The sequence below is a fragment of the Pseudophryne corroboree genome, chromosome 6, assembly GCF_028390025.1.
Source record: "Pseudophryne corroboree isolate aPseCor3 chromosome 6, aPseCor3.hap2, whole genome shotgun sequence".
In the NCBI taxonomy this organism is placed as follows: Eukaryota; Metazoa; Chordata; class Amphibia; order Anura; family Myobatrachidae; genus Pseudophryne; species Pseudophryne corroboree.
Genome location: NC_086449.1, coordinates 38608667 through 38635180, shown reverse-complemented (window position 1 = coordinate 38635180; position 26514 = coordinate 38608667). Strand labels below are relative to the sequence as shown.

The following is a 26514-nucleotide window of genomic DNA, read 5'->3' as shown; positions in this document are numbered from 1 at the left end:
ATAAGTATTATGAGAAATGAGCAGAATGAACATTTATTATGAAACTATGCAGGTGATATAATTATACCTTGTGAGCAAATATCACATTACAGAAGGTGGATGACAGACTTGGTAATTTGTTTCTTTTATGGTGTTTCATTTGGTAAATTTCATCTTCAAAATGGCAATTGACCCCAACGTGAATTGAACACGCAATCTTCTGATCTGGAGTCAGACACGCTACCGTTGCACCACGAGGTCACTTATGAGCAGTGGCTTATTTACTGATTGTGGTGCTTTAGACTACCAATATACTTTCTGTAAATACTGAATCAAGAATTTGGTTATTGATAAGCAATCAAGCCCAAATCCTTGCTTCCATAACCAAAGAATATGACTGTTTGTCTCCCCTTCAGTGCAAAGTCATTATTCTTAACAAAATAGGTAAGCTGAAAGGAAAAATTGATCAAAATAGTCAAGTTACTTCTAAATGTCTTACAAAATAAAGTAATTGTTGGTGTTAGCACTTATGTAAAATTTTGAAGTTGTCTTTGACCGGAAATGAAACGATGCAATATGAAACAAAACTTAATCATAAAGAAACCAAGAGTACAGAGTATGCTTCAATGTCAATATATGGTAATTTCCAATTAACTGGGTTATTTTTGCATAAGTATTATGAGAAATGAGCAGAATGGACATTTATTATGAAACTGTGCAGGTGATATAGTTAAACCTGTGAGCAAATATCACATTACAGAAGGTGGATGACAGACTTGGCAATTTGTTTCTTTTATGGTGTTTCATTTGGTAAATTTCATCTTCAAAATGGTAATTGACCCCGACGTGATTTGAACACGCAATATTCAGATCTAGAGCCAGACGCGCCACCGTTGCGCCACAAGGTCATTTATGAGCAATGGTTTCTTTACTGATTGCGGTGCTTTAGACGATAAATATACTTTCTGTAAAAACTGAATCAAGAATTTTGTTATTGATAAGCAAACAAGCCCACATCTTTGCTTCCATAACCAAAGAATATGACTGTTTGTCTTTCCTTAAATGTAAAGTCATTATTCTTAGCAAAATAAGTAAGCTGAAAGGAAAAATTGATCAAAAAATCAAATTACTTCTATATGTCTTACAAAGTAAAGTAATTGTTGGTGTTAGCACTTATGTATAATTTTGAAGTTGTCTTTGACAGGAAATGAAACGATGCAATATGAAACAAAACTTAATCATAAAGAAACCAAGAGTACAGAGTATGCTTCAATGTCAAGATATGGTAATTTCCAATTAACTGGGTATTTTTTGTATAAGTATTATGAGAAATGAGCAGAATGGATATTTATTATGAAACTGTGCAGGTGATATAGTTATACCTGTGAGCAAATATCACATTACAGAAGGTGGATGACAGACTTGGCAATTTGTTTCTTTTATGGTGTTTCATTTGGTAAATTTCATCTTCAAAATGGCAATTGACCCCGACGTGATTTGAACACGCAATCTTCTGATCTGGAGTCAGACATGCTACCATTGCGCCACGAGGTCACTTATGTGCAGTGGCTTATTTACTGATTGTGGTGCTTAAGACTATCAATATACTTTCTGTAAATACTGAATCAAGAATTTGATTATTGATAAGCAATCAAGCCCACATCCTTGCTTCCATAACCAAAGAATATGACTGTTTGTCTCCCCTTCAGTGCAAAGTCATTATTCTTCACAAAATAGGTAAGCTGAAAGGAAAAATTGATCAAAAAATCAAATTACTTCTATATGTCTTACAAAATAAAGTAATTGTTGGTGTTAGCACTTATGTAAAATTTTGAAGTTGTCTTTGACAGGAAATGAAACGATGCAATATGAAACAAAACTTAATCATAAAGAAACCAAGAGTACAGAGTTTGCTTCAATGTCAAGATATGGTAATTTCCAATTAACTGGGTATTTTTTGTATAAGTATTATGAGAAATGAGCAGAATGGATATTTATTATGAAACTGTGCAGGTGATATAGTTATACCTGTGAGCAAATATCACATTACAGAAGGTGGATGACAGACTTGGCAATTTGTTTCTTTTATGGTGTTTCATTTGGTAAATTTCATCTTCAAAATGGCAATTGACCCCGACGTGAATTGAACACCCAATCTTCTGATCTAGAGTCAGACGCGCCACCGTTGCGCCACGAGGTCATTTATGAGCAATGGTTTCTTTACTGATTGCGGTGCTTTAGACGATAAATATACTTTCTTTAAAAACTGAATCAAGAATTTGTTTTTTGATAAGCTAAAAAGCGCACATCTTTGCTTCCATAACCAAAGAATATGACTGTTTGTCTTTCCTTAAATGCAAAGTCATTATTCTTAGCAAAATAAGTAAGCTGAAAGGAAAAATTGATCAAAAAAATCAAATTACTTCTATATGTCTTACAAAATAAAGTAATTGTTGGTGTTAGCACTTATGTAAAATTTTGAAGTTGTCTGTGACCGGAATTGAAATGATGCAATATGAAACAAAACTTAGTCATAAAGAAACCAAGAGTACAGAGTATGCTTCAATGTCAATATATGGTAATTTCCAATAAACTGGGTTATTTTTGCATAAGTATTATGAGAAATGAGCAGAATGGACATTTATTATGAAACTGTGCAGGTGATATAGTTATCCTTGTGAGCAAATATAACATTACAGAAGGTGGATGACAGACTTGGTAATTTGTTTCTTTTATGGTGTTTCATTTGGTAAATTTCATCTTCAAAATAGTAAATGACCCCTATGTGATTTGAACACACAACCTTCTGATCTGGAGTCAGACATGCTACCATTGCGCCACGAGGTCACTTATGTGCAGTGGCTTATTTACTGATTGTGGTGCTTAAGACTATCAATATACTTTCTGTAAATACTGAATCAAGAATTTGATTATTGATAAGCAATCAAGCCCACATCCTTGCTTCCATAACCAAAGAATATGACTGTTTGTCTCCCCTTCAGTGCAAAGTCATTATTCTTCACAAAATAGGTAAGCTGAAAGGAAAAATTGATCAAAAAATCAAATTACTTCTATATGTCTTACAAAATAAAGTAATTGTTGGTGTTAGCACTTATGTAAAATTTTGAAGTTGTCTTTGACAGGAAATGAAACGATGCAATATGAAACAAAACTTAATCATAAAGAAACCAAGAGTACAGAGTATGCTTCAATGTCAAGATATGGTAATTTCCAATTAACTGGGTATTTTTTGTATAAGTATTATGAGAAATGAGCAGAATGGATATTTATTATGAAACTGTGCAGGTGATATAGTTATACCTGTGAGCAAATATCACATTACAGAAGGTGGATGACAGACTTGGCAATTTGTTTCTTTTATGGTGTTTCATTTGGTAAATTTCATCTTCAAAATGGCAATTGACCCCGACGTGAATTGAACACCCAATCTTCTGATCTAGAGTCAGACGTGCCACCGTTGCGCCACAAGGTCATTTATGAGCAATGGTTTCTTTACTGATTGCGGTGCTTTAGACGATAAATATACTTTCTTTAAAAACTGAATCAAGAATTTGTTTTTTGATAAGCTAAAAAGCGCACATCTTTGCTTCCATAACCAAAGAATATGACTGTTTGTCTTTCCTTAAATGTAAAGTCATTATTCTTAGCAAAATAAGTAAGCTGAAAGGAAAAATTGATCAAAAAAATCAAATTACTTCTATATGTCTTACAAAATAAAGTAATTGTTGGTGTTAGCACTTATGTAAAATTTTGAAGTTGTCTGTGACCGGAATTGAAATGATGCATTATGAAACAAAACTTAGTCATAAAGAAAGCAAGAGTACAGAGTATGCTTCAATGTCAAGATATGGTAATTTCCAATTAACTGGGTATTTTTTGTATAAGTATTATGAGAAATGAGCAGAATGGACATTTATTATGAAACTGTGCAGGTGATATAGTTATACCTGTGAGCAAATATCCCATTACAGAAGGTGGATGACAGACTTGGCAATTTGTTTCTTTTATGGTGTTTCATTTGGTAAATTTCATCTTCAAAATGGCAATTGACCCCGACGTGATTTGAACACGCAATTTTCTGATCTAGAGTCAGACGCGCCACCGTTGCGCCACGAGGTCATTTATGAACAGTGATTTGTTTACTGATTGCGGTGCTTTAGACGATAAATATACTTTCTTTAAAAACTGAAACAAGAATTTGTTTTTTGATAAGCAAACAAGCCCACATCTTTGCTTCCATAACCAAAGAATATGACTGTTTGTCTTTCCTTAAATGTAAAGTCATTATTCTTAGCAAAATAAGTAAGCTGAAAGGAAAAATTGATCAAAAAAATCAAATTACTTCTATATGTCTTACAAAATAAAGTAATTGTTGGTGTTAGCACTTATGTAAAATTTTGAAGTTGTCTGTGACCGGAATTGAAATGTTGCAATATAAAACAAAACTTAGTCATAAAGAAACCAAGAGTACAGAGTATGCTTCAATGTCAATATATGGTAATTTCCAATAAACTGGGTTATTTTTGAATAAGTATTATGAGAAATGAGCAGAATGGGCATTTATTATGAAACTGTGCAGGTGATATAGTTATCCTTGTGAGCAAATATAACATTACAGAAGGTGGATGACAGACTTGGTAATTTGTTTCTTTTATGGTGTTTCATTTGGTAAATTTCATCTTCAAAATAGTAAATGACCCCGATGTGATTTGAACACACAACCTTCTGATCTGGAGTCAGACATGCTACCATTGCGCCACGAGGTCACTTATGTGCAGTGGCTTATTTACTGATTGTGGTGCTTAAGACTATCAATATACTTTCTGTAAATACTGAATCAAGAATTTGATTATTGATAAGCAATCAAGCCCACATCCTTGCTTCCATAACCAAAGAATATGACTGTTTGTCTCCCCTTCAGTGCAAAGTCATTATTCTTCACAAAATAGGTAAGCTGAAAGGAAAAATTGATCAAAAAATCAAATTACTTCTATATGTCTTACAAAATAAAGTAATTGTTGGTGTTAGCACTTATGTAAAATTTTGAAGTTGTCTGTGACCGGAATTGAAATGATGCATTATGAAACAAAACTTAGTCATAAAGAAAGCAAGAGTACAGAGTATGCTTCAATGTCAAGATATGGTAATTTCCAATTAACTGGGTATTTTTTGTATAAGTATTATGAGAAATGAGCAGAATGGACATTTATTATGAAACTGTGCAGGTGATATAGTTATACCTGTGAGCAAATATCCCATTACAGAAGGTGGATGACAGACTTGGCACTTTGTTTCTTTTATGGTGTTTCATTTGGTAAATTTCATCTTCAAAATGGCAATTGACCCCGACGTGATTTGAACACGCAATTTTCTGATCTAGAGTCAGACGCGCCACCGTTGCGCCACGAGGTCATTTATGAACAGTGATTTGTTTACTGATTGCGGTGCTTTAGACGATAAATATACTTTCTTTAAAAACTGAAACAAGAATTTGTTTTTTGATAAGCAAACAAGCCCACATCTTTGCTTCCATAACCAAAGAATATGACTGTTTGTCTTTCCTTAAATGTAAAGTCATTATTCTTAGCAAAATAAGTAAGCTGAAAGGAAAAATTGATCAAAAAAATCAAATTACTTCTATATGTCTTACAAAATAAAGTAATTGTTGGTGTTAGCACTTATGTAAAATTTTGAAGTTGTCTGTGACCGGAATTGAAATGTTGCAATATAAAACAAAACTTAGTCATAAAGAAACCAAGAGTACAGAGTATGCTTCAATGTCAATATATGGTAATTTCCAATAAACTGGGTTATTTTTGCATAAGTATTTTGAGAAATGAGCAGAATGGACATTTATTATGAAACTGTGCAGGTGATATAGTTATCCTTGTGAGCAAATATAACATTACAGAAGGTGGATGACAGACTTGGTAATTTGTTTCTTTTATGGTGTTTCATTTGGTAAATTTCATCTTCAAAATAGTAAATGACCCCGATGTGATTTGAACACACAACCTTCTGATCTGGAGTCAGACATGCTACCATTGCGCCACGAGGTCACTTATGTGCAGTGGCTTATTTACTGATTGTGGTGCTTAAGACTATCAATATACTTTCTGTAAATACTGAATCAAGAATTTGATTATTGATAAGCAATCAAGCCCACATCCTTGCTTCCATAACCAAAGAATATGACTGTTTGTCTCCCCTTCAGTGCAAAGTCATTATTCTTCACAAAATAGGTAAGCTGAACGGAAAAATTGATCAAAAAATCAAATTACTTCTATATGTCTTACAAAATAAAGTAATTGTTGGTGTTAGCACTTATGTAAAATTTTGAAGTTGTCTTTGACAGGAAATGAAACGATGCAATATGAAACAAAACTTAATCATAAAGAAACCAAGAGTACAGAGTATGCTTCAATGTCAATATATGGTAATTTCCAATTAACTGGGTTATTTTTGCATAAGTATTATGAGAAATGAGCAGAATGGACATTTATTATGAAACTGTGCAGGTGATATAGTTAAACCTGTGAGCAAATATCACATTACAGAAGGTGGATGACAGACTTGGCAATTTGTTTCTTTTATGGTGTTTCATTTGGTAAATTTCATCTTCAAAATGGTAATTGACCCCGACGTGATTTGAACACGCAATATTCAGATCTAGAGCCAGACGCGCCACCGTTGCGCCACAAGGTCATTTATGAGCAATGGTTTCTTTACTGATTGCGGTGCTTTAGACGATAAATATACTTTCTGTAAAAACTGAATCAAGAATTTTGTTATTGATAAGCAAACAAGCCCACATCTTTGCTTCCATAACCAAAGAATATGACTGTTTGTCTTTCCTTAAATGTAAAGTCATTATTCTTAGCAAAATAAGTAAGCTGAAAGGAAAAATTGATCAAAAAATCAAATTACTTCTATATGTCTTACAAAGTAAAGTAATTGTTGGTGTTAGCACTTATGTATAATTTTGAAGTTGTCTTTGACAGGAAATGAAACGATGCAATATGAAACAAAACTTAATCATAAAGAAACCAAGAGTACAGAGTATGCTTCAATGTCAAGATATGGTAATTTCCAATTAACTGGGTATTTTTTGTATAAGTATTATGAGAAATGAGCAGAATGGATATTTATTATGAAACTGTGCAGGTGATATAGTTATACCTGTGAGCAAATATCACATTACAGAAGGTGGATGACAGACTTGGCAATTTGTTTCTTTTATGGTGTTTCATTTGGTAAATTTCATCTTCAAAATGGCAATTGACCCCGACGTGATTTGAACACGCAATCTTCTGATCTGGAGTCAGACATGCTACCATTGCGCCACGAGGTCACTTATGTGCAGTGGCTTATTTACTGATTGTGGTGCTTAAGACTATCAATATACTTTCTGTAAATACTGAATCAAGAATTTGATTATTGATAAGCAATCAAGCCCACATCCTTGCTTCCATAACCAAAGAATATGACTGTTTGTCTCCCCTTCAGTGCAAAGTCATTATTCTTCACAAAATAGGTAAGCTGAAAGGAAAAATTGATCAAAAAATCAAATTACTTCTATATGTCTTACAAAATAAAGTAATTGTTGGTGTTAGCACTTATGTAAAATTTTGAAGTTGTCTTTGACAGGAAATGAAACGATGCAATATGAAACAAAACTTAATCATAAAGAAACCAAGAGTACAGAGTTTGCTTCAATGTCAAGATATGGTAATTTCCAATTAACTGGGTATTTTTTGTATAAGTATTATGAGAAATGAGCAGAATGGATATTTATTATGAAACTGTGCAGGTGATATAGTTATACCTGTGAGCAAATATCACATTACAGAAGGTGGATGACAGACTTGGCAATTTGTTTCTTTTATGGTGTTTCATTTGGTAAATTTCATCTTCAAAATGGCAATTGACCCCGACGTGAATTGAACACCCAATCTTCTGATCTAGAGTCAGACGCGCCACCGTTGCGCCACGAGGTCATTTATGAGCAATGGTTTCTTTACTGATTGCGGTGCTTTAGACGATAAATATACTTTCTTTAAAAACTGAATCAAGAATTTGTTTTTTGATAAGCTAAAAAGCGCACATCTTTGCTTCCATAACCAAAGAATATGACTGTTTGTCTTTCCTTAAATGCAAAGTCATTATTCTTAGCAAAATAAGTAAGCTGAAAGGAAAAATTGATCAAAAAAATCAAATTACTTCTATATGTCTTACAAAATAAAGTAATTGTTGGTGTTAGCACTTATGTAAAATTTTGAAGTTGTCTGTGACCGGAATTGAAATGATGCAATATGAAACAAAACTTAGTCATAAAGAAACCAAGAGTACAGAGTATGCTTCAATGTCAATATATGGTAATTTCCAATAAACTGGGTTATTTTTGCATAAGTATTATGAGAAATGAGCAGAATGGACATTTATTATGAAACTGTGCAGGTGATATAGTTATCCTTGTGAGCAAATATAACATTACAGAAGGTGGATGACAGACTTGGTAATTTGTTTCTTTTATGGTGTTTCATTTGGTAAATTTCATCTTCAAAATAGTAAATGACCCCTATGTGATTTGAACACACAACCTTCTGATCTGGAGTCAGACATGCTACCATTGCGCCACGAGGTCACTTATGTGCAGTGGCTTATTTACTGATTGTGGTGCTTAAGACTATCAATATACTTTCTGTAAATACTGAATCAAGAATTTGATTATTGATAAGCAATCAAGCCCACATCCTTGCTTCCATAACCAAAGAATATGACTGTTTGTCTCCCCTTCAGTGCAAAGTCATTATTCTTCACAAAATAGGTAAGCTGAAAGGAAAAATTGATCAAAAAATCAAATTACTTCTATATGTCTTACAAAATAAAGTAATTGTTGGTGTTAGCACTTATGTAAAATTTTGAAGTTGTCTTTGACAGGAAATGAAACGATGCAATATGAAACAAAACTTAATCATAAAGAAACCAAGAGTACAGAGTATGCTTCAATGTCAAGATATGGTAATTTCCAATTAACTGGGTATTTTTTGTATAAGTATTATGAGAAATGAGCAGAATGGATATTTATTATGAAACTGTGCAGGTGATATAGTTATACCTGTGAGCAAATATCACATTACAGAAGGTGGATGACAGACTTGGCAATTTGTTTCTTTTATGGTGTTTCATTTGGTAAATTTCATCTTCAAAATGGCAATTGACCCCGACGTGAATTGAACACCCAATCTTCTGATCTAGAGTCAGACGTGCCACCGTTGCGCCACAAGGTCATTTATGAGCAATGGTTTCTTTACTGATTGCGGTGCTTTAGACGATAAATATACTTTCTTTAAAAACTGAATCAAGAATTTGTTTTTTGATAAGCTAAAAAGCGCACATCTTTGCTTCCATAACCAAAGAATATGACTGTTTGTCTTTCCTTAAATGTAAAGTCATTATTCTTAGCAAAATAAGTAAGCTGAAAGGAAAAATTGATCAAAAAAATCAAATTACTTCTATATGTCTTACAAAATAAAGTAATTGTTGGTGTTAGCACTTATGTAAAATTTTGAAGTTGTCTGTGACCGGAATTGAAATGATGCATTATGAAACAAAACTTAGTCATAAAGAAAGCAAGAGTACAGAGTATGCTTCAATGTCAAGATATGGTAATTTCCAATTAACTGGGTATTTTTTGTATAAGTATTATGAGAAATGAGCAGAATGGACATTTATTATGAAACTGTGCAGGTGATATAGTTATACCTGTGAGCAAATATCCCATTACAGAAGGTGGATGACAGACTTGGCAATTTGTTTCTTTTATGGTGTTTCATTTGGTAAATTTCATCTTCAAAATGGCAATTGACCCCGACGTGATTTGAACACGCAATTTTCTGATCTAGAGTCAGACGCGCCACCGTTGCGCCACGAGGTCATTTATGAACAGTGATTTGTTTACTGATTGCGGTGCTTTAGACGATAAATATACTTTCTTTAAAAACTGAAACAAGAATTTGTTTTTTGATAAGCAAACAAGCCCACATCTTTGCTTCCATAACCAAAGAATATGACTGTTTGTCTTTCCTTAAATGTAAAGTCATTATTCTTAGCAAAATAAGTAAGCTGAAAGGAAAAATTGATCAAAAAAATCAAATTACTTCTATATGTCTTACAAAATAAAGTAATTGTTGGTGTTAGCACTTATGTAAAATTTTGAAGTTGTCTGTGACCGGAATTGAAATGTTGCAATATAAAACAAAACTTAGTCATAAAGAAACCAAGAGTACAGAGTATGCTTCAATGTCAATATATGGTAATTTCCAATAAACTGGGTTATTTTTGAATAAGTATTATGAGAAATGAGCAGAATGGGCATTTATTATGAAACTGTGCAGGTGATATAGTTATCCTTGTGAGCAAATATAACATTACAGAAGGTGGATGACAGACTTGGTAATTTGTTTCTTTTATGGTGTTTCATTTGGTAAATTTCATCTTCAAAATAGTAAATGACCCCGATGTGATTTGAACACACAACCTTCTGATCTGGAGTCAGACATGCTACCATTGCGCCACAAGGTCACTTATGTGCAGTGGCTTATTTACTGATTGTGGTGCTTAAGACTATCAATATACTTTCTGTAAATACTGAATCAAGAATTTGATTATTGATAAGCAATCAAGCCCACATCCTTGCTTCCATAACCAAAGAATATGACTGTTTGTCTCCCCTTCAGTGCAAAGTCATTATTCTTCACAAAATAGGTAAGCTGAAAGGAAAAATTGATCAAAAAATCAAATTACTTCTATATGTCTTACAAAATAAAGTAATTGTTGGTGTTAGCACTTATGTAAAATTTTGAAGTTGTCTGTGACCGGAATTGAAATGATGCATTATGAAACAAAACTTAGTCATAAAGAAAGCAAGAGTACAGAGTATGCTTCAATGTCAAGATATGGTAATTTCCAATTAACTGGGTATTTTTTGTATAAGTATTATGAGAAATGAGCAGAATGGACATTTATTATGAAACTGTGCAGGTGATATAGTTATACCTGTGAGCAAATATCCCATTACAGAAGGTGGATGACAGACTTGGCACTTTGTTTCTTTTATGGTGTTTCATTTGGTAAATTTCATCTTCAAAATGGCAATTGACCCCGACGTGATTTGAACACGCAATTTTCTGATCTAGAGTCAGACGCGCCACCGTTGCGCCACGAGGTCATTTATGAACAGTGATTTGTTTACTGATTGCGGTGCTTTAGACGATAAATATACTTTCTTTAAAAACTGAAACAAGAATTTGTTTTTTGATAAGCAAACAAGCCCACATCTTTGCTTCCATAACCAAAGAATATGACTGTTTGTCTTTCCTTAAATGTAAAGTCATTATTCTTAGCAAAATAAGTAAGCTGAAAGGAAAAATTGATCAAAAAAATCAAATTACTTCTATATGTCTTACAAAATAAAGTAATTGTTGGTGTTAGCACTTATGTAAAATTTTGAAGTTGTCTGTGACCGGAATTGAAATGTTGCAATATAAAACAAAACTTAGTCATAAAGAAACCAAGAGTACAGAGTATGCTTCAATGTCAATATATGGTAATTTCCAATAAACTGGGTTATTTTTGCATAAGTATTTTGAGAAATGAGCAGAATGGACATTTATTATGAAACTGTGCAGGTGATATAGTTATCCTTGTGAGCAAATATAACATTACAGAAGGTGGATGACAGACTTGGTAATTTGTTTCTTTTATGGTGTTTCATTTGGTAAATTTCATCTTCAAAATAGTAAATGACCCCGATGTGATTTGAACACACAACCTTCTGATCTGGAGTCAGACATGCTACCATTGCGCCACGAGGTCACTTATGTGCAGTGGCTTATTTACTGATTGTGGTGCTTAAGACTATCAATATACTTTCTGTAAATACTGAATCAAGAATTTGATTATTGATAAGCAATCAAGCCCACATCCTTGCTTCCATAACCAAAGAATATGACTGTTTGTCTCCCCTTCAGTGCAAAGTCATTATTCTTCACAAAATAGGTAAGCTGAACGGAAAAATTGATCAAAAAATCAAATTACTTCTATATGTCTTACAAAATAAAGTAATTGTTGGTGTTAGCACTTATGTAAAATTTTGAAGTTGTCTTTGACAGGAAATGAAACGATGCAATATGAAACAAAACTTAATCATAAAGAAACCAAGAGTACAGAGTATGCTTCAATGTCAAGATATGGTAATTTCCAATTAACTGGGTATTTTTTGTATAAGTATTATGAGAAATGAGCAGAATGGACATTTATTATGAAACTGTGCAGGTGATATAGTTATACCTGTGAGCAAATATCACATTATAGAAGGTGGATGACAGACTTGGCAATTTGTTTCTTTTATGGTGTTTAATTTGGTAAATTTCATCTTCAAAATGGCAATTGACCCCGACGTGATTTGAACACGCAATCTTCTGATCTGGAGTCAGACATGCTACCATTGCGCCACGAGGTCACTTATGTGCAGTGGCTTATTTACTGATTGTGGTGCTTAAGACTATCAATATACTTTCTGTAAATACTGAATCAAGAATTTGATTATTGATAAGCAATCAAGCCCACATCCTTGCTTCCATAACCAAAGAATATGACTGTTTGTCTCCCCTTCAGTGCAAAGTCATTATTCTTCACAAAATAGGTAAGCTGAAAGGAAAAATTGATCAAAAAATCAAATTACTTCTATATGTCTTACAAAATAAAGTAATTGTTGGTGTTAGCACTTATGTAAAATTTTGAAGTTGTCTGTGACCGGAATTGAAATGATGCATTATGAAACAAAACTTAGTCATAAAGAAAGCAAGAGTACAGAGTATGCTTCAATGTCAAGATATGGTAATTTCCAATTAACTGGGTATTTTTTGTATAAGTATTATGAGAAATGAGCAGAATGGACATTTATTATGAAACTGTGCAGGTGATATAGTTATACCTGTGAGCAAATATCCCATTACAGAAGGTGGATGACAGACTTGGCAATTTGTTTCTTTTATGGTGTTTCATTTGGTAAATTTCATCTTCAAAATGGCAATTGACCCCGACGTGATTTGAACACGCAATTTTCTGATCTAGAGTCAGACGCGCCACCGTTGCACCACGAGGTCATTTATGAACAGTGATTTGTTTACTGATTGCGGTGCTTTAGACGATAAATATACTTTCTTTAAAAACTGAATCAAGAATTTGTTTTTTGATAAGCAAACAAGCCCACATTTTTGCTTCCATAACCAAAGAATATGACTGTTTGTCTTTCCTTAAATGTAAAGTCATTATTCTTAGCAAAATAAGTAAGCTGAAAGGAAAAATTGATCAAAAAAATCAAATTACTTCTATATGTCTTACAAAATAAAGTAATTGTTGGTGTTAGCACTTATGGAAAATTTTGAAGTTGTCTGTGACCGGAATTGAAATGATGCAATATGAAACAAAACTTAGTCATAAAGAAACCAAGAGTACAGAGTATGCTTCAATGTCAATATATGGTAATTTCCAATAAACTGGGTTATTTTTGCATAAGTATTTTGAGAAATGAGCAGAATGGACATTTATTATGAAACTGTGCAGGTGATATAGTTATCCCTGTGAGCAAATATCACATTACAGAAGGTGGATGACAGACTTGGCAATTTGTTTCTTTTATGGTGTTTCATTTGGTAAATTTCATCTTCAAAATGGCAATTGACCCTGACGTAAATTGAACACGCAACCTTCTGATCTGGAGTCAGACACTCTACCGTTGCACCACGAGGTCACTTATGTGCAGTGGCTTATTTACTGATTGTGGTGCTTTAGACTATCAATATACTTTCTGTAAATACTGAATCAAGAATTTGGTTATTGATAAACAAACAAGCCCACATCTTTGCTTCCATAACCAAAGAATATGACTGTTTGTCTTTCCTTAAATGTAAAGTCATTATTCTTAGCAAAATAAGTAAGCTGAAAGGAAAAATTGATCAAAAAAAATCAAATTACTTCTATATGTCTTACAAAATAAAGTAATTGTTGGTGTTAGCACTTATGGAAAATTTTGAAGTTGTCTGTGACCGGAATTGAAATGATGCAATATGAAACAAAACTTAGTCATAAAGAAACCAAGAGTACAGAGTATGCTTCAATGTCAATATATGGTAATTTCCAATAAACTGGGTTATTTTTGCATAAGTATTATGAGAAATGAGCAGAATGAACATTTATTATGAAACTATGCAGGTGATATAATTATACCTTGTGAGCAAATATCACATTACAGAAGGTGGATGACAGACTTGGTAATTTGTTTCTTTTATGGTGTTTCATTTGGTAAATTTCATCTTCAAAATGGCAATTGACCCCAACGTGAATTGAACACGCAATCTTCTGATCTGGAGTCAGACACGCTACCGTTGCATCACGAGGTCACTTATGAGCAGTGGCTTATTTACTGATTGTGGTGCTTTAGACTACCAATATACTTTCTGTAAATACTGAATCAAGAATTTGGTTATTGATAAGCAATCAAGCCCAAATCCTTGCTTCCATAACCAAAGAATATGACTGTTTGTCTCCCCTTCAGTGCAAAGTCATTATTCTTAACAAAATAGGTAAGCTGAAAGGAAAAATTGATCAAAATAGTCAAGTTACTTCTAAATGTCTTACAAAATAAAGTAATTGTTGGTGTTAGCACTTATGTAAAATTTTGAAGTTGTCTTTGACCGGAAATGAAACGATGCAATATGAAACAAAACTTAATCATAAAGAAACCAAGAGTACAGAGTATGCTTCAATGTCAATATATGGTAATTTCCAATTAACTGGGTTATTTTTGCATAAGTATTATGAGAAATGAGCAGAATGGACATGGATATTGAGGAGGAGGGGCGCCCAAGATGGCTGCCTCACCTTTTGTATGCTCCTGATCATCTCCATAAAACAGCTTAAATTCACCACAACTGACCTATGAATCATCAGAAATATCCAAGGACTTACCTTTAACTTGTACTACTCTACGCGGGCATCTCATCAAAACCAACGGATTGCATTCCTGCGCTGAGATACACACTGGATTGAATCCTGGACTGAATCCTCTGCAAACCTCCACTGAGAAATCCTTCAGTTTAGCAGCTGCTGCACTCTGCATTGGACATTGCCCAGATAAGGTACTGTGGATTACAACCTATCTTTGGCTACATCTAGCCCCTCACTAAGACATCATCCACCTCTGTTCTCTGAGCAACTAATAACTGATTTATTGCATTAATCTACTAATATCAGTATATTCAGGCTCTGAATTGCTGAAGGCTCACTGTTTCAACTCAGGATCCATTTCCCAGGACATGTTATCACTTCCCCCCACACACAAGAAACCTACTTCAAAGGCCTCTCACACTGAGACTTTTCACACCTACACAGTAGGAATTGGCTTCTAACACCTTCCCAAAAGTCTGCCTATGCAAGGATAATTGATTAAATCAGCAGCTATTTTATTTATCACTTGCTTCAAATATACCCAATAGGTTATAGCAATAACTTTGTTCATAAACCCATTAGAATTTTGGACCAAATACCAATTGGGGGAAAACAAAACACAAAAAGGAAGAAAAAAAAAACAAAAACAAAAAAACACTGCTTTCTCTCCCTCTCTCATCATCATATGCAGCTCAAACTCATAGTAATCTGTCATTGATGACCAAATGTATACATATTGCTCCAGCTTCATTCTTTCACTCCGCCCACCACGTTCTGCAGTTCCTATCACACCATCACAGGCTTCTATTCTCCAATCCCTTGGCATTTTAAAAAGAAAAAACAGGCGCATTCGTGGGAAGCGAGCAGGCAGGAAACTTATTTCCCCCGGTAACCATCTACGTCCTTTGCCCACCTGCTCACCCCCATACACAAAGAACAATCAAATAGAAGTAATACCCAAAAGACGGCCCTATGTTTGGAAGGACAGAACTGTCAACTCTCGCTTTGTGACCCCCATACCCAGAGCTCCTGCAATTAACATAAAGAAAACGGAAGGCCCTCTGGTATGCCCAATCAGGTCAGTCCTTTGTAATGCCAGATCTATAAGAAACAAGACTGCAACAATTGCTGACCTTATTGAATCTGCAGATCTAGCCTGTATTACAGAGACCTGGCTAGATGAAAATGCAGCACCTATATTAGAGGCTGCGGTACCAACAAACTACTCTGTCATCCACAACCCAAGACTGGACCGCAGGGGTGGCGGGGTGGCTATCTGCTTCAAAAATGAACTTAAACTTAGGGTCCACCCTATTGAAACTACTCGCTCATTTGAGTGCATTGCTGCCCAGAGTTCGACAGGATTAGGTTTCAGAGTACTTCTCATCTACCGGCCACCTGGAGATGGAAAGATATTTCTACAAGAAATTGCAGACACTGTTGCTGGCCTGGTTCTGGAACATCAAAGATGGCTCATCCTCGGGGATTTCAATGCATGGGTGGATGATGAGCTCTCACGCCTTGGCCAAGACCTCCTGTGCACAATGAATGGTCTGGGCTTCACACAGATAATTCCCTCTGCCACACATAAAAGTGGTCACACTCTTGATCTTGTCTTTCAGATTGGATTAGAAGTCACTGACCTAAAAATAAACCCAGTCATCTGGTCAGACCACTACTCCCTCTGGTTCTCAGTTGCAACCCCTCAAATAAGATCTCTGCCCGTGGAGTTGACCAGGTACCGTCCAAGGAGGGGTATGACTCCCCAGGCTCTTGCAGCAAATATGGATCTCTCTGCTATACTGGGTGCCTGTGAAGATCCCTGTTCCCTAGTCCGTTATTATAATAGGGATGTTAAGGCTGCAATTGATATTATCGCCCCTGTGCGTATAAGACCTCGTAAACCACATCGTCAAGCTCCATGGTACGACAACAGTGTTAGTGAGCTCAAGAAAAGGGGGCGTAGACTGGAAAGACGATGGAGGAAGACTAACCTAGTGGATGACAAAATAAAACTAATAAAGCATAACGAAGAATATCAATCGACAATCACTCGCAAGAAATCACAGTTCCTGTCAAATGAGATCACAGCAGCAAACAATAGGCCAGCTCAACTTTTCCGCACAGTGGAGATGCTTTGCAAGCCAGCATGCCTGCAGACTGATGAGACCCTTTCCCAAGCAAGATGCAACGAGTTTGCAAACTTCTTTGCAGATAAAATATCCACCATCCGGGCTGGAATATCCACAGTGCCATCAAAGGAGAGCCAAACTACAAAGCCTGCCAATATAAGCTACCTGCCTTCATGGACCAGCTTTGACCCAGTGGATGTAAAGGACACTGCTGAAATTGCTCGGATTTTGCGTCCCACCACCTGTGGTCTGGACCCAGCCTCAACCAAGCTTTTAATAGGTTGTACGGAAATAATCGGTCCTGTCTTTGCAAAAATTGTTCAATGCTCTTTGCAGACAGGCATTTTTCCTGGACCCCTAAAGGAAGCAATTGTTAGACCACTTCTTAAAAAACCTAATTTAGATCCCGACTGCATGTCCAACTACAGACCGGTATCAAACCTTCCTTTCCTAGGAAAGGTTATTGAGAAAGTGGTTGCAAATCAACTGGAAACTCGCCTGACAACCCATGATATTTATGATCCATTTCAATCAGGATTCAGGAGAAGACATAGCACTGAAACAGCCCTGGTGTGTGTGTTAAATGATCTTCTGATGGCAAAAGACAGAGGTGACTGTTCAATATTAATCCTTCTGGATCTCTCGGCAGCATTTGATACCGTGGACCACGGGCTTCTGATTGAGCGACTGATACACTTCTGTGGTCTGGATGGCACAGTCCTAAACTGGTTCAAATCATTTCTCACAGGCAGGTCACAGAGAGTATCATCTGGATTATACTCATCACCACCAGTGCCATTGCCATGTGGTGTCCCACAAGGTTCTATACTATCCCCCATGCTTTTTGCAGTATACATGCTCCCATTGGGCGAAATAATCAGGCGCCATGGCCTGGTCTACCACTGCTATGCAGATGATACACAACTGTACTTGTCCTTTGCTCCGGGCACTGATAACCCAGTAGCAACCCTGAATGGCTGTCTAGCTGAACTACAGGAGTGGATGAGCGCCAGTTGGCTGCGACTGAACCCGGATAAAACAGAGGTCCTTATAATACGACCGCAACATCAAAGGACAAGACTGCAGCATAGCCAACCAACTGGTCTTACACTCGGGGATTCAGAATTACAGACCAGTGATCATGTGCGGAATCTTGGCGTTGTCCTGGATGATGGCTTGACACTTAAACATCAGATATCAGCCACAATCAAATCCTCATTCTTTCACCTGAGGAACATAGCCAGAATCAAGCACTTAATTCCCTCAGATGATATGCCAAAAGTCATACATGCATTTGTATCATCTCGATTAGACTACTGTAATGCCCTCTACCTTGGTCTACCAGCAAAAGAATTGCAACGCTTACAGCTGGTGCAAAACACAGCTGCCAGGCTGTTAACCAACCAGCCCCGTTCCAGCCACATAACACCCATCCTCTACTCCCTTCACTGGCTGCCTGTAAGATGGTGAATCCTCTTCAAGATTGGCTTACTGAGTTTCAAAGCATTACATGACCAAGGCCCAAGGTACCTGAAACAGCTTCTGATCCCATACTGCCCCACTCGATTACTGCGATCTGTAGATGAAGGACTTTTAGCAGTACCTAGAATCTACCGTAATTCATCTGGGGGTCGAGCTTTTAGTCATGCGGCTCCGACTCTATGGAACTCACTTCCCAGCACAGTGCGAGAGGCCCCAACTATAGAATCCTTCAAAAGTAGACTCAAGACTTTCCTGTTTACTCAAGCATTTCCATAGTGTCTCTTTTAGTATCTTCATGCTTCTGTATTTTATGAAAAATGTACTTCATTATTTTTCTGTACTATATTATGCTGTGTATCTGTTAAGCGCCTTGAGTCCTATTGGAGAAAGAGCGCTATATAAATAAAATTATTATTATTATTATTATTATTATTATTATGAAACTGTGCAGGTGATATAGTTAAACCTGTGAGCAAATATCACATTACAGAAGGTGGATGACAGACTTGGCAATTTGTTTCTTTTATGGTGTTTCATTTGGTAAATTTCATCTTCAAAATGGTAATTGACCCCGACGTGATTTGAACACGCAATATTCAGATCTAGAGCCAGACGCGCCACCGTTGCGCCACAAGGTCATTTATGAGCAATGGTTTCTTTACTGATTGCGGTGCTTTAGACGATAAATATACTTTCTGTAAAAACTGAATCAAGAATTTTGTTATTGATAAGCAAACAAGCCCACATCTTTGCTTCCATAACCAAAGAATATGACTGTTTGTCTTTCCTTAAATGTAAAGTCATTATTCTTAGCAAAATAAGTAAGCTGAAAGGAAAAATTGATCAAAAAATCAAATTACTTCTATATGTCTTACAAAGTAAAGTAATTGTTGGTGTTAGCACTTATGTATAATTTTGAAGTTGTCTTTGACAGGAAATGAAACGATGCAATATGAAACAAAACTTAATCATAAAGAAACCAAGAGTACAGAGTATGCTTCAATGTCAAGATATGGTAATTTCCAATTAACTGGGTATTTTTTGTATAAGTATTATGAGAAATGAGCAGAATGGATATTTATTATGAAACTGTGCAGGTGATATAGTTATACCTGTGAGCAAATATCACATTACAGAAGGTGGATGACAGACTTGGCAATTTGTTTCTTTTATGGTGTTTCATTTGGTAAATTTCATCTTCAAAATGGCAATTGACCCCGACGTGATTTGAACACGCAATCTTCTGATCTGGAGTCAGACATGCTACCATTGCGCCACGAGGTCACTTATGTGCAGTGGCTTATTTACTGATTGTGGTGCTTAAGACTATCAATATACTTTCTGTAAATACTGAATCAAGAATTTGATTATTGATAAGCAATCAAGCCCACATCCTTGCTTCCATAACCAAAGAATATGACTGTTTGTCTCCCCTTCAGTGCAAAGTCATTATTCTTCACAAAATAGGTAAGCTGAAAGGAAAAATTGATCAAAAAATCAAATTACTTCTATATGTCTTACAAAATAAAGTAATTGTTGGTGTTAGCACTTATGTAAAATTTTGAAGTTGTCTTTGACAGGAAATGAAACGATGCAATATGAAACAAAACTTAATCATAAAGAAACCAAGAGTACAGAGTATGCTTCAATGTCAAGATATGGTAATTTCCAATTAACTGGGTATTTTTTGTATAAGTATTATGAGAAATGAGCAGAATGGATATTTATTATGAAACTGTGCAGGTGATATAGTTATACCTGTGAGCAAATATCACATTACAGAAGGTGGATGACAGACTTGGCAATTTGTTTCTTTTATGGTGTTTCATTTGGTAAATTTCATCTTCAAAATGGCAATTGACCCCGACGTGAATTGAACACCCAATCTTCTGATCTAGAGTCAGACGCGCCACCGTTGCGCCACGAGGTCATTTATGAGCAATGGTTTCTTTACTGATTGCGGTGCTTTAGACGATAAATATACTTTCTTTAAAAACTGAATCAAGAATTTGTTTTTTGATAAGCTAAAAAGCGCACATCTTTGCTTCCATAACCAAAGAATATGACTGTTTGTCTTTCCTTAAATGCAAAGTCATTATTCTTAGCAAAATAAGTAAGCTGAAAGGAAAAATTGATCAAAAAAATCAAATTACTTCTATATGTCTTACAAAATAAAGTAATTGTTGGTGTTAGCACTTATGTAAAATTTTGAAGTTGTCTGTGACCGGAATTGAAATGATGCAATATGAAACAAAACTTAGTCATAAAGAAACCAAGAGTACAGAGTATGCTTCAATGTCAATATATGGTAATTTCCAATAAACTGGGTTATTTTTGCATAAGTATTATGAGAAATGAGCAGAATGGACATTTATTATGAAACTGTGCAGGTGATATAGTTATCCTTGTGAGCAAATATAACATTACAGAAGGTGGATGACAGACTTGGTAATTTGTTTCTTTTATGGTGTTTCATTTGGTAAATTTCATCTTCAAAATAGTAAATGACCCCTATGTGATTTGAACACACAACCTTCTGATCTGGAGTCAGACATGCTACCATTGCGCCACGAGGTCACTTATGTGCAGTGGCTTATTTACTGATTGTGGTGCTTAAGACTATCAATATACTTTCTGTAAATACTGAATCAAGAATTTGATTATTGATAAGCAATCAAGCCCACATCCTTGCTTCCATAACCAAAGAATATGACTGTTTGTCTCCCCTTCAGTGCAAAGTCATTATTCTTCACAAAATAGGTAAGCTGAAAGGAAAAATTGATCAAAAAATCAAATTACTTCTATATGTCTTACAAAATAAAGTAATTGTTGGTGTTAGCACTTATGTAAAATTTTGAAGTTGTCTTTGACAGGAAATGAAACGATGCAATATGAAACAAAACTTAATCATAAAGAAACCAAGAGTACAGAGTATGCTTCAATGTCAAGATATGGTAATTTCCAATTAACTGGGTATTTTTTGTATAAGTATTATGAGAAATGAGCAGAATGGATATTTATTATGAAACTGTGCAGGTGATATAGTTATACCTGTGAGCAAATATCACATTACAGAAGGTGGATGACAGACTTGGCAATTTGTTTCTTTTATGGTGTTTCATTTGGTAAATTTCATCTTCAAAATGGCAATTGACCCCGACGTGAATTGAACACCCAATCTTCTGATCTAGAGTCAGACGTGCCACCGTTGCGCCACAAGGTCATTTATGAGCAATGGTTTCTTTACTGATTGCGGTGCTTTAGACGATAAATATACTTTCTTTAAAAACTGAATCAAGAATTTGTTTTTTGATAAGCTAAAAAGCGCACATCTTTGCTTCCATAACCAAAGAATATGACTGTTTGTCTTTCCTTAAATGTAAAGTCATTATTCTTAGCAAAATAAGTAAGCTGAAAGGAAAAATTGATCAAAAAAATCAAATTACTTCTATATGTCTTACAAAATAAAGTAATTGTTGGTGTTAGCACTTATGTAAAATTTTGAAGTTGTCTGTGACCGGAATTGAAATGATGCATTATGAAACAAAACTTAGTCATAAAGAAAGCAAGAGTACAGAGTATGCTTCAATGTCAAGATATGGTAATTTCCAATTAACTGGGTATTTTTTGTATAAGTATTATGAGAAATGAGCAGAATGGACATTTATTATGAAACTGTGCAGGTGATATAGTTATACCTGTGAGCAAATATCCCATTACAGAAGGTGGATGACAGACTTGGCAATTTGTTTCTTTTATGGTGTTTCATTTGGTAAATTTCATCTTCAAAATGGCAATTGACCCCGACGTGATTTGAACACGCAATTTTCTGATCTAGAGTCAGACGCGCCACCGTTGCGCCACGAGGTCATTTATGAACAGTGATTTGTTTACTGATTGCGGTGCTTTAGACGATAAATATACTTTCTTTAAAAACTGAATCAAGAATTTGTTTTTTGATAAGCAAACAAGCCCACATCTTTGCTTCCATAACCAAAGAATATGACTGTTTGTCTTTCCTTAAATGTAAAGTCATTATTCTTAGCAAAATAAGTAAGCTGAAAGGAAAAATTGATCAAAAAAATCAAATTACTTCTATATGTCTTACAAAATAAAGTAATTGTTGGTGTTAGCACATATGTAAAATTTTGAAGTTGTCTGTGACCGGAATTGAAATGTTGCAATATAAAACAAAACTTAGTCATAAAGAAACCAAGAGTACAGAGTATGCTTCAATGTCAATATATAGTAATTTCCAAGAAACTGGGTTATTTTTGCATAAGTATTTTGAGAAATGAGCAGAATGGACATTTATTATGAAACTGTGCAGGTGATATAGTTATCCCTGTGAGCAAATATCACATTACAGAAGGTGGATGACAGACTTGGCAATTTGTTTCTTTTATGGTGTTTCATTTGGTAAATTTCATCTTCAAAATGGCAATTGACCCTGACGTAAATTGAACACGCAAACTTCTGATCTGGAGTCAGACACTCTACCGTTGCACCACGAGGTCACTTATGCGCAGTGGCTTATTTACTGATTGTGGTGCTTTAGACTATCAATATACTTTCTGTAAATACTGAATCAAGAATTTGGTTATTGATAAACAAACAAGCCCACATCTTTGCTTCCATAACCAAAGAATATGACTGTTTGTCTTTCCTTAAATGTAAAGTCATTATTCTTAGCAAAATAAGTAAGCTGAAAGGAAAAATTGATCAAAAAAATCAAATTACTTCTATATGTCTTACAAAATAAAGTAATTGTTGGTGTTAGCACTTATGGAAAATTTTGAAGTTGTCTGTGACCGGAATTGAAATGATGCAATATGAAACAAAACTTAGTCATAAAGAAACCAAGAGTACAGAGTATGCTTCAATGTCAATATATGGTAATTTCCAATAAACTGGGTTATTTTTGCATAAGTATTTTGAGAAATGAGCAGAATGGACATTTATTATGAAACTGTGCAGGTGATATAGTTATCCCTGTGAGCAAATATCACATTACAGAAGGTGGATGACAGACTTGGCAATTTGTTTCTTTTATGGTGTTTCATTTGGTAAATTTCATCTTCAAAATGGCAATTGACCCTGACGTAAATTGAACACGCAACCTTCTGATCTGGAGTCAGACACTCTACCGTTGCACCACGAGGTCACTTATGTGCAGTGGCTTATTTACTGATTGTGGTGCTTTAGACTATCAATATACTTTCTGTAAATACTGAATCAAGAATTTGGTTATTGATAAACAAACAAGCCCACATCTTTGCTTCCATAACCAAAGAATATGACTGTTTGTCTTTCCTTAAATGTAAAGTCATTATTCTTAGCAAAATAAGTAAGCTGAAAGGAAAAATTGATCAAAAAAAATCAAATTACTTCTATATGTCTTACAAAATAAAGTAATTGTTGGTGTTAGCACTTATGGAAAATTTTGAAGTTGTCTGTGACCGGAATTGAAATGATGCAATATGAAACAAAACTTAGTCATAAAGAAACCAAGAGTACAGAGTATGCTTCAATGTCAATATATGGTAATTTCCAATAAACTGGGTTATTTTTGCATAAGTATTATGAGAAATGAGCAGAATGAACATTTATTATGAAACTATGCAGGTGATATAATTATACCTGTGAGCAAATATCACATTACAGAAGGTGGATGACAGACTTTGTAATTTGTTTCTTTTATGGTGTTTCATTTGGTAAATTTCATCTTCAAAATGGCAATTGACCCGAACGTGAATTGAACACGCAATCTTTTGATCTGGAGTCAGACACGCTACCGTTGCACCACAAGGTCACTTACGAGCAGTGGCTTATTTACTGATTGTGGTGCTTTAGACTATCAATATACTTTCTGTAAATACTGAATCAAGAATTTGGTTATTGATAAGCAATCAAGCCCAAATCCTTGCTTCCATAACCAAAGAATATGACTGTTTGTCTCCCCTTTAGTGCAAAGTCATTATTCTTAACAAAATAGGTAAGCTGTAAGGAAAAATTGATCAAAAAAGTCAAGTTACTTCTAAATGTCTTACAAAATAAAGTAATTGTTGGTGTTAGCACTTATGTAAAATTTTGAAGTTGTCTTTGACCGGAAATGAACGATGCAATATGAAACAAAACTTAATCATAAAGAAACCAAGAGTACAGAGTATGCTTCAATGTCAAGATATGGTAATTTCCAATTAACTGGGTTATTTTTGCATAAGTATTATGAGAAATGAGCAGAATGGACATTTATTATGAAACTATGCAGGTGATATAATTATACCTGTGAGCAAATATCACATTACAGAAGGTGGATGACAGACTTGGTAATTAGTTTCTTTTATGGTGTTTCATTTGGTAAATTTCATCTTCAAAATGGCAATTGACCCCAACGTGAATTGAACACGCAATCTTCTGATCTGGAGTCAGACACGCTACCGTTGCACCACGAGGTCACTTATGAGCAGTGGCTTATTTACTGATTGTGGTGCTTTAGACTACCAATATACTTTCTGTAAATACTGAATCAAGAATTTGGTTATTGATAAGCAATCAAGCCCAAATCCTTGCTTCCATAACCAAAGAATATGACTGTTTGTCTCCCCTTCAGTGCAAAGTCATTATTCTTAACAAAATAGGTAAGCTGAAAGGAAAAATTGATCAAAATAGTCAAGTTACTTCTAAATGTCTTACAAAATAAAGTAATTGTTGGTGTTAGCACTTATGTAAAATTTTGAAGTTGTCTTTGACCGGAAATGAAACGATGCAATATGAAACAAAACTTAATCATAAAGAAACCAAGAGTACAGAGTATGCTTCAATGTCAATATATGGTAATTTCCAATTAACTGGGTTATTTTTGCATAAGTATTATGAGAAATGAGCAGAATGGACATTTATTATGAAACTGTGCAGGTGATATAGTTAAACCTGTGAGCAAATATCACATTACAGAAGGTGGATGACAGACTTGGCAATTTGTTTCTTTTATGGTGTTTCATTTGGTAAATTTCATCTTCAAAATGGTAATTGACCCCGACGTGATTTGAACACGCAATATTCTGATATAGAGCCAGACGCGCCACCGTTGCGCCACAAGGTCATTTATGAGCAATGGTTTCTTTACTGATTGCGGTGCTTTAGACGATAAATATACTTTCTGTAAAAACTGAATCAAGAATTTTGTTATTGATAAGCAAACAAGCCCACATCTTTGCTTCCATAACCAAAGAATATGACTGTTTGTCTTTCCTTAAATGTAAAGTCATTATTCTTAGCAAAATAAGTAAGCTGAAAGGAAAAATTGATCAAAAAATCAAATTACTTCTATATGTCTTACAAAGTAAAGTAATTGTTGGTGTTAGCACTTATGTATAATTTTGAAGTTGTCTTTGACAGGAAATGAAACGATGCAATATGAAACAAAACTTAATCATAAAGAAACCAAGAGTACAGAGTATGCTTCAATGTCAAGATATGGTAATTTCCAATTAACTGGGTATTTTTTGTATAAGTATTATGAGAAATGAGCAGAATGGATATTTATTATGAAACTGTGCAGGTGATATAGTTATACCTGTGAGCAAATATCACATTACAGAAGGTGGATGACAGACTTGGCAATTTGTTTCTTTTATGGTGTTTCATTTGGTAAATTTCATCTTCAAAATGGCAATTGACCCCGACGTGATTTGAACACGCAATCTTCTGATCTGGAGTCAGACATGCTACCATTGCGCCACGAGGTCACTTATGTGCAGTGGCTTATTTACTGATTGTGGTGCTTAAGACTATCAATATACTTTCTGTAAATACTGAATCAAGAATTTGATTATTGATAAGCAATCAAGCCCACATCCTTGCTTCCATAACCAAAGAATATGAC

At 34.8% G+C, this 26514-nt stretch overlaps 15 non-coding genes across 15 annotated transcripts; all 15 read right to left on the bottom strand.

Annotated features, from left to right (window-relative positions):
* Nucleotides 1-168: 168 nt before the first annotated feature.
* On the bottom strand, nucleotides 169-240 carry TRNAW-CCA (transfer RNA tryptophan (anticodon CCA)). Its single transcript has one exon. It is a non-coding gene; the product is annotated as a tRNA-Trp (tRNA).
* Nucleotides 241-1461: 1221 nt separating this feature from the next.
* TRNAW-CCA (transfer RNA tryptophan (anticodon CCA)) lies at nucleotides 1462-1533 on the bottom strand. The gene has a single exon. It is a non-coding gene; the product is annotated as a tRNA-Trp (tRNA).
* A 1221-nt stretch (nucleotides 1534-2754) lies between these two features.
* Nucleotides 2755-2826, bottom strand: TRNAW-CCA (transfer RNA tryptophan (anticodon CCA)). The gene has a single exon. It is a non-coding gene; the product is annotated as a tRNA-Trp (tRNA).
* A 1868-nt stretch (nucleotides 2827-4694) lies between these two features.
* On the bottom strand, nucleotides 4695-4766 carry TRNAW-CCA (transfer RNA tryptophan (anticodon CCA)). The gene has a single exon. It is a non-coding gene; the product is annotated as a tRNA-Trp (tRNA).
* Nucleotides 4767-5987: 1221 nt separating this feature from the next.
* On the bottom strand, nucleotides 5988-6059 carry TRNAW-CCA (transfer RNA tryptophan (anticodon CCA)). Its single transcript has one exon. It is a non-coding gene; the product is annotated as a tRNA-Trp (tRNA).
* Nucleotides 6060-7279: 1220 nt separating this feature from the next.
* Nucleotides 7280-7351, bottom strand: TRNAW-CCA (transfer RNA tryptophan (anticodon CCA)). Its single transcript has one exon. It is a non-coding gene; the product is annotated as a tRNA-Trp (tRNA).
* Nucleotides 7352-8572: 1221 nt separating this feature from the next.
* On the bottom strand, nucleotides 8573-8644 carry TRNAW-CCA (transfer RNA tryptophan (anticodon CCA)). Its single transcript has one exon. It is a non-coding gene; the product is annotated as a tRNA-Trp (tRNA).
* Nucleotides 8645-10512: 1868 nt separating this feature from the next.
* Nucleotides 10513-10584, bottom strand: TRNAW-CCA (transfer RNA tryptophan (anticodon CCA)). The gene has a single exon. It is a non-coding gene; the product is annotated as a tRNA-Trp (tRNA).
* A 1221-nt stretch (nucleotides 10585-11805) lies between these two features.
* On the bottom strand, nucleotides 11806-11877 carry TRNAW-CCA (transfer RNA tryptophan (anticodon CCA)). Its single transcript has one exon. It is a non-coding gene; the product is annotated as a tRNA-Trp (tRNA).
* Nucleotides 11878-12451: 574 nt separating this feature from the next.
* Nucleotides 12452-12523, bottom strand: TRNAW-CCA (transfer RNA tryptophan (anticodon CCA)). Its single transcript has one exon. It is a non-coding gene; the product is annotated as a tRNA-Trp (tRNA).
* A 1870-nt stretch (nucleotides 12524-14393) lies between these two features.
* On the bottom strand, nucleotides 14394-14465 carry TRNAW-CCA (transfer RNA tryptophan (anticodon CCA)). The gene has a single exon. It is a non-coding gene; the product is annotated as a tRNA-Trp (tRNA).
* A 5373-nt stretch (nucleotides 14466-19838) lies between these two features.
* On the bottom strand, nucleotides 19839-19910 carry TRNAW-CCA (transfer RNA tryptophan (anticodon CCA)). Its single transcript has one exon. It is a non-coding gene; the product is annotated as a tRNA-Trp (tRNA).
* Nucleotides 19911-21131: 1221 nt separating this feature from the next.
* TRNAW-CCA (transfer RNA tryptophan (anticodon CCA)) lies at nucleotides 21132-21203 on the bottom strand. Its single transcript has one exon. It is a non-coding gene; the product is annotated as a tRNA-Trp (tRNA).
* Nucleotides 21204-25012: 3809 nt separating this feature from the next.
* TRNAW-CCA (transfer RNA tryptophan (anticodon CCA)) lies at nucleotides 25013-25084 on the bottom strand. Its single transcript has one exon. It is a non-coding gene; the product is annotated as a tRNA-Trp (tRNA).
* Nucleotides 25085-26305: 1221 nt separating this feature from the next.
* On the bottom strand, nucleotides 26306-26377 carry TRNAW-CCA (transfer RNA tryptophan (anticodon CCA)). The gene has a single exon. It is a non-coding gene; the product is annotated as a tRNA-Trp (tRNA).
* Between the last annotated feature and the right edge of the window lie 137 nt (nucleotides 26378-26514).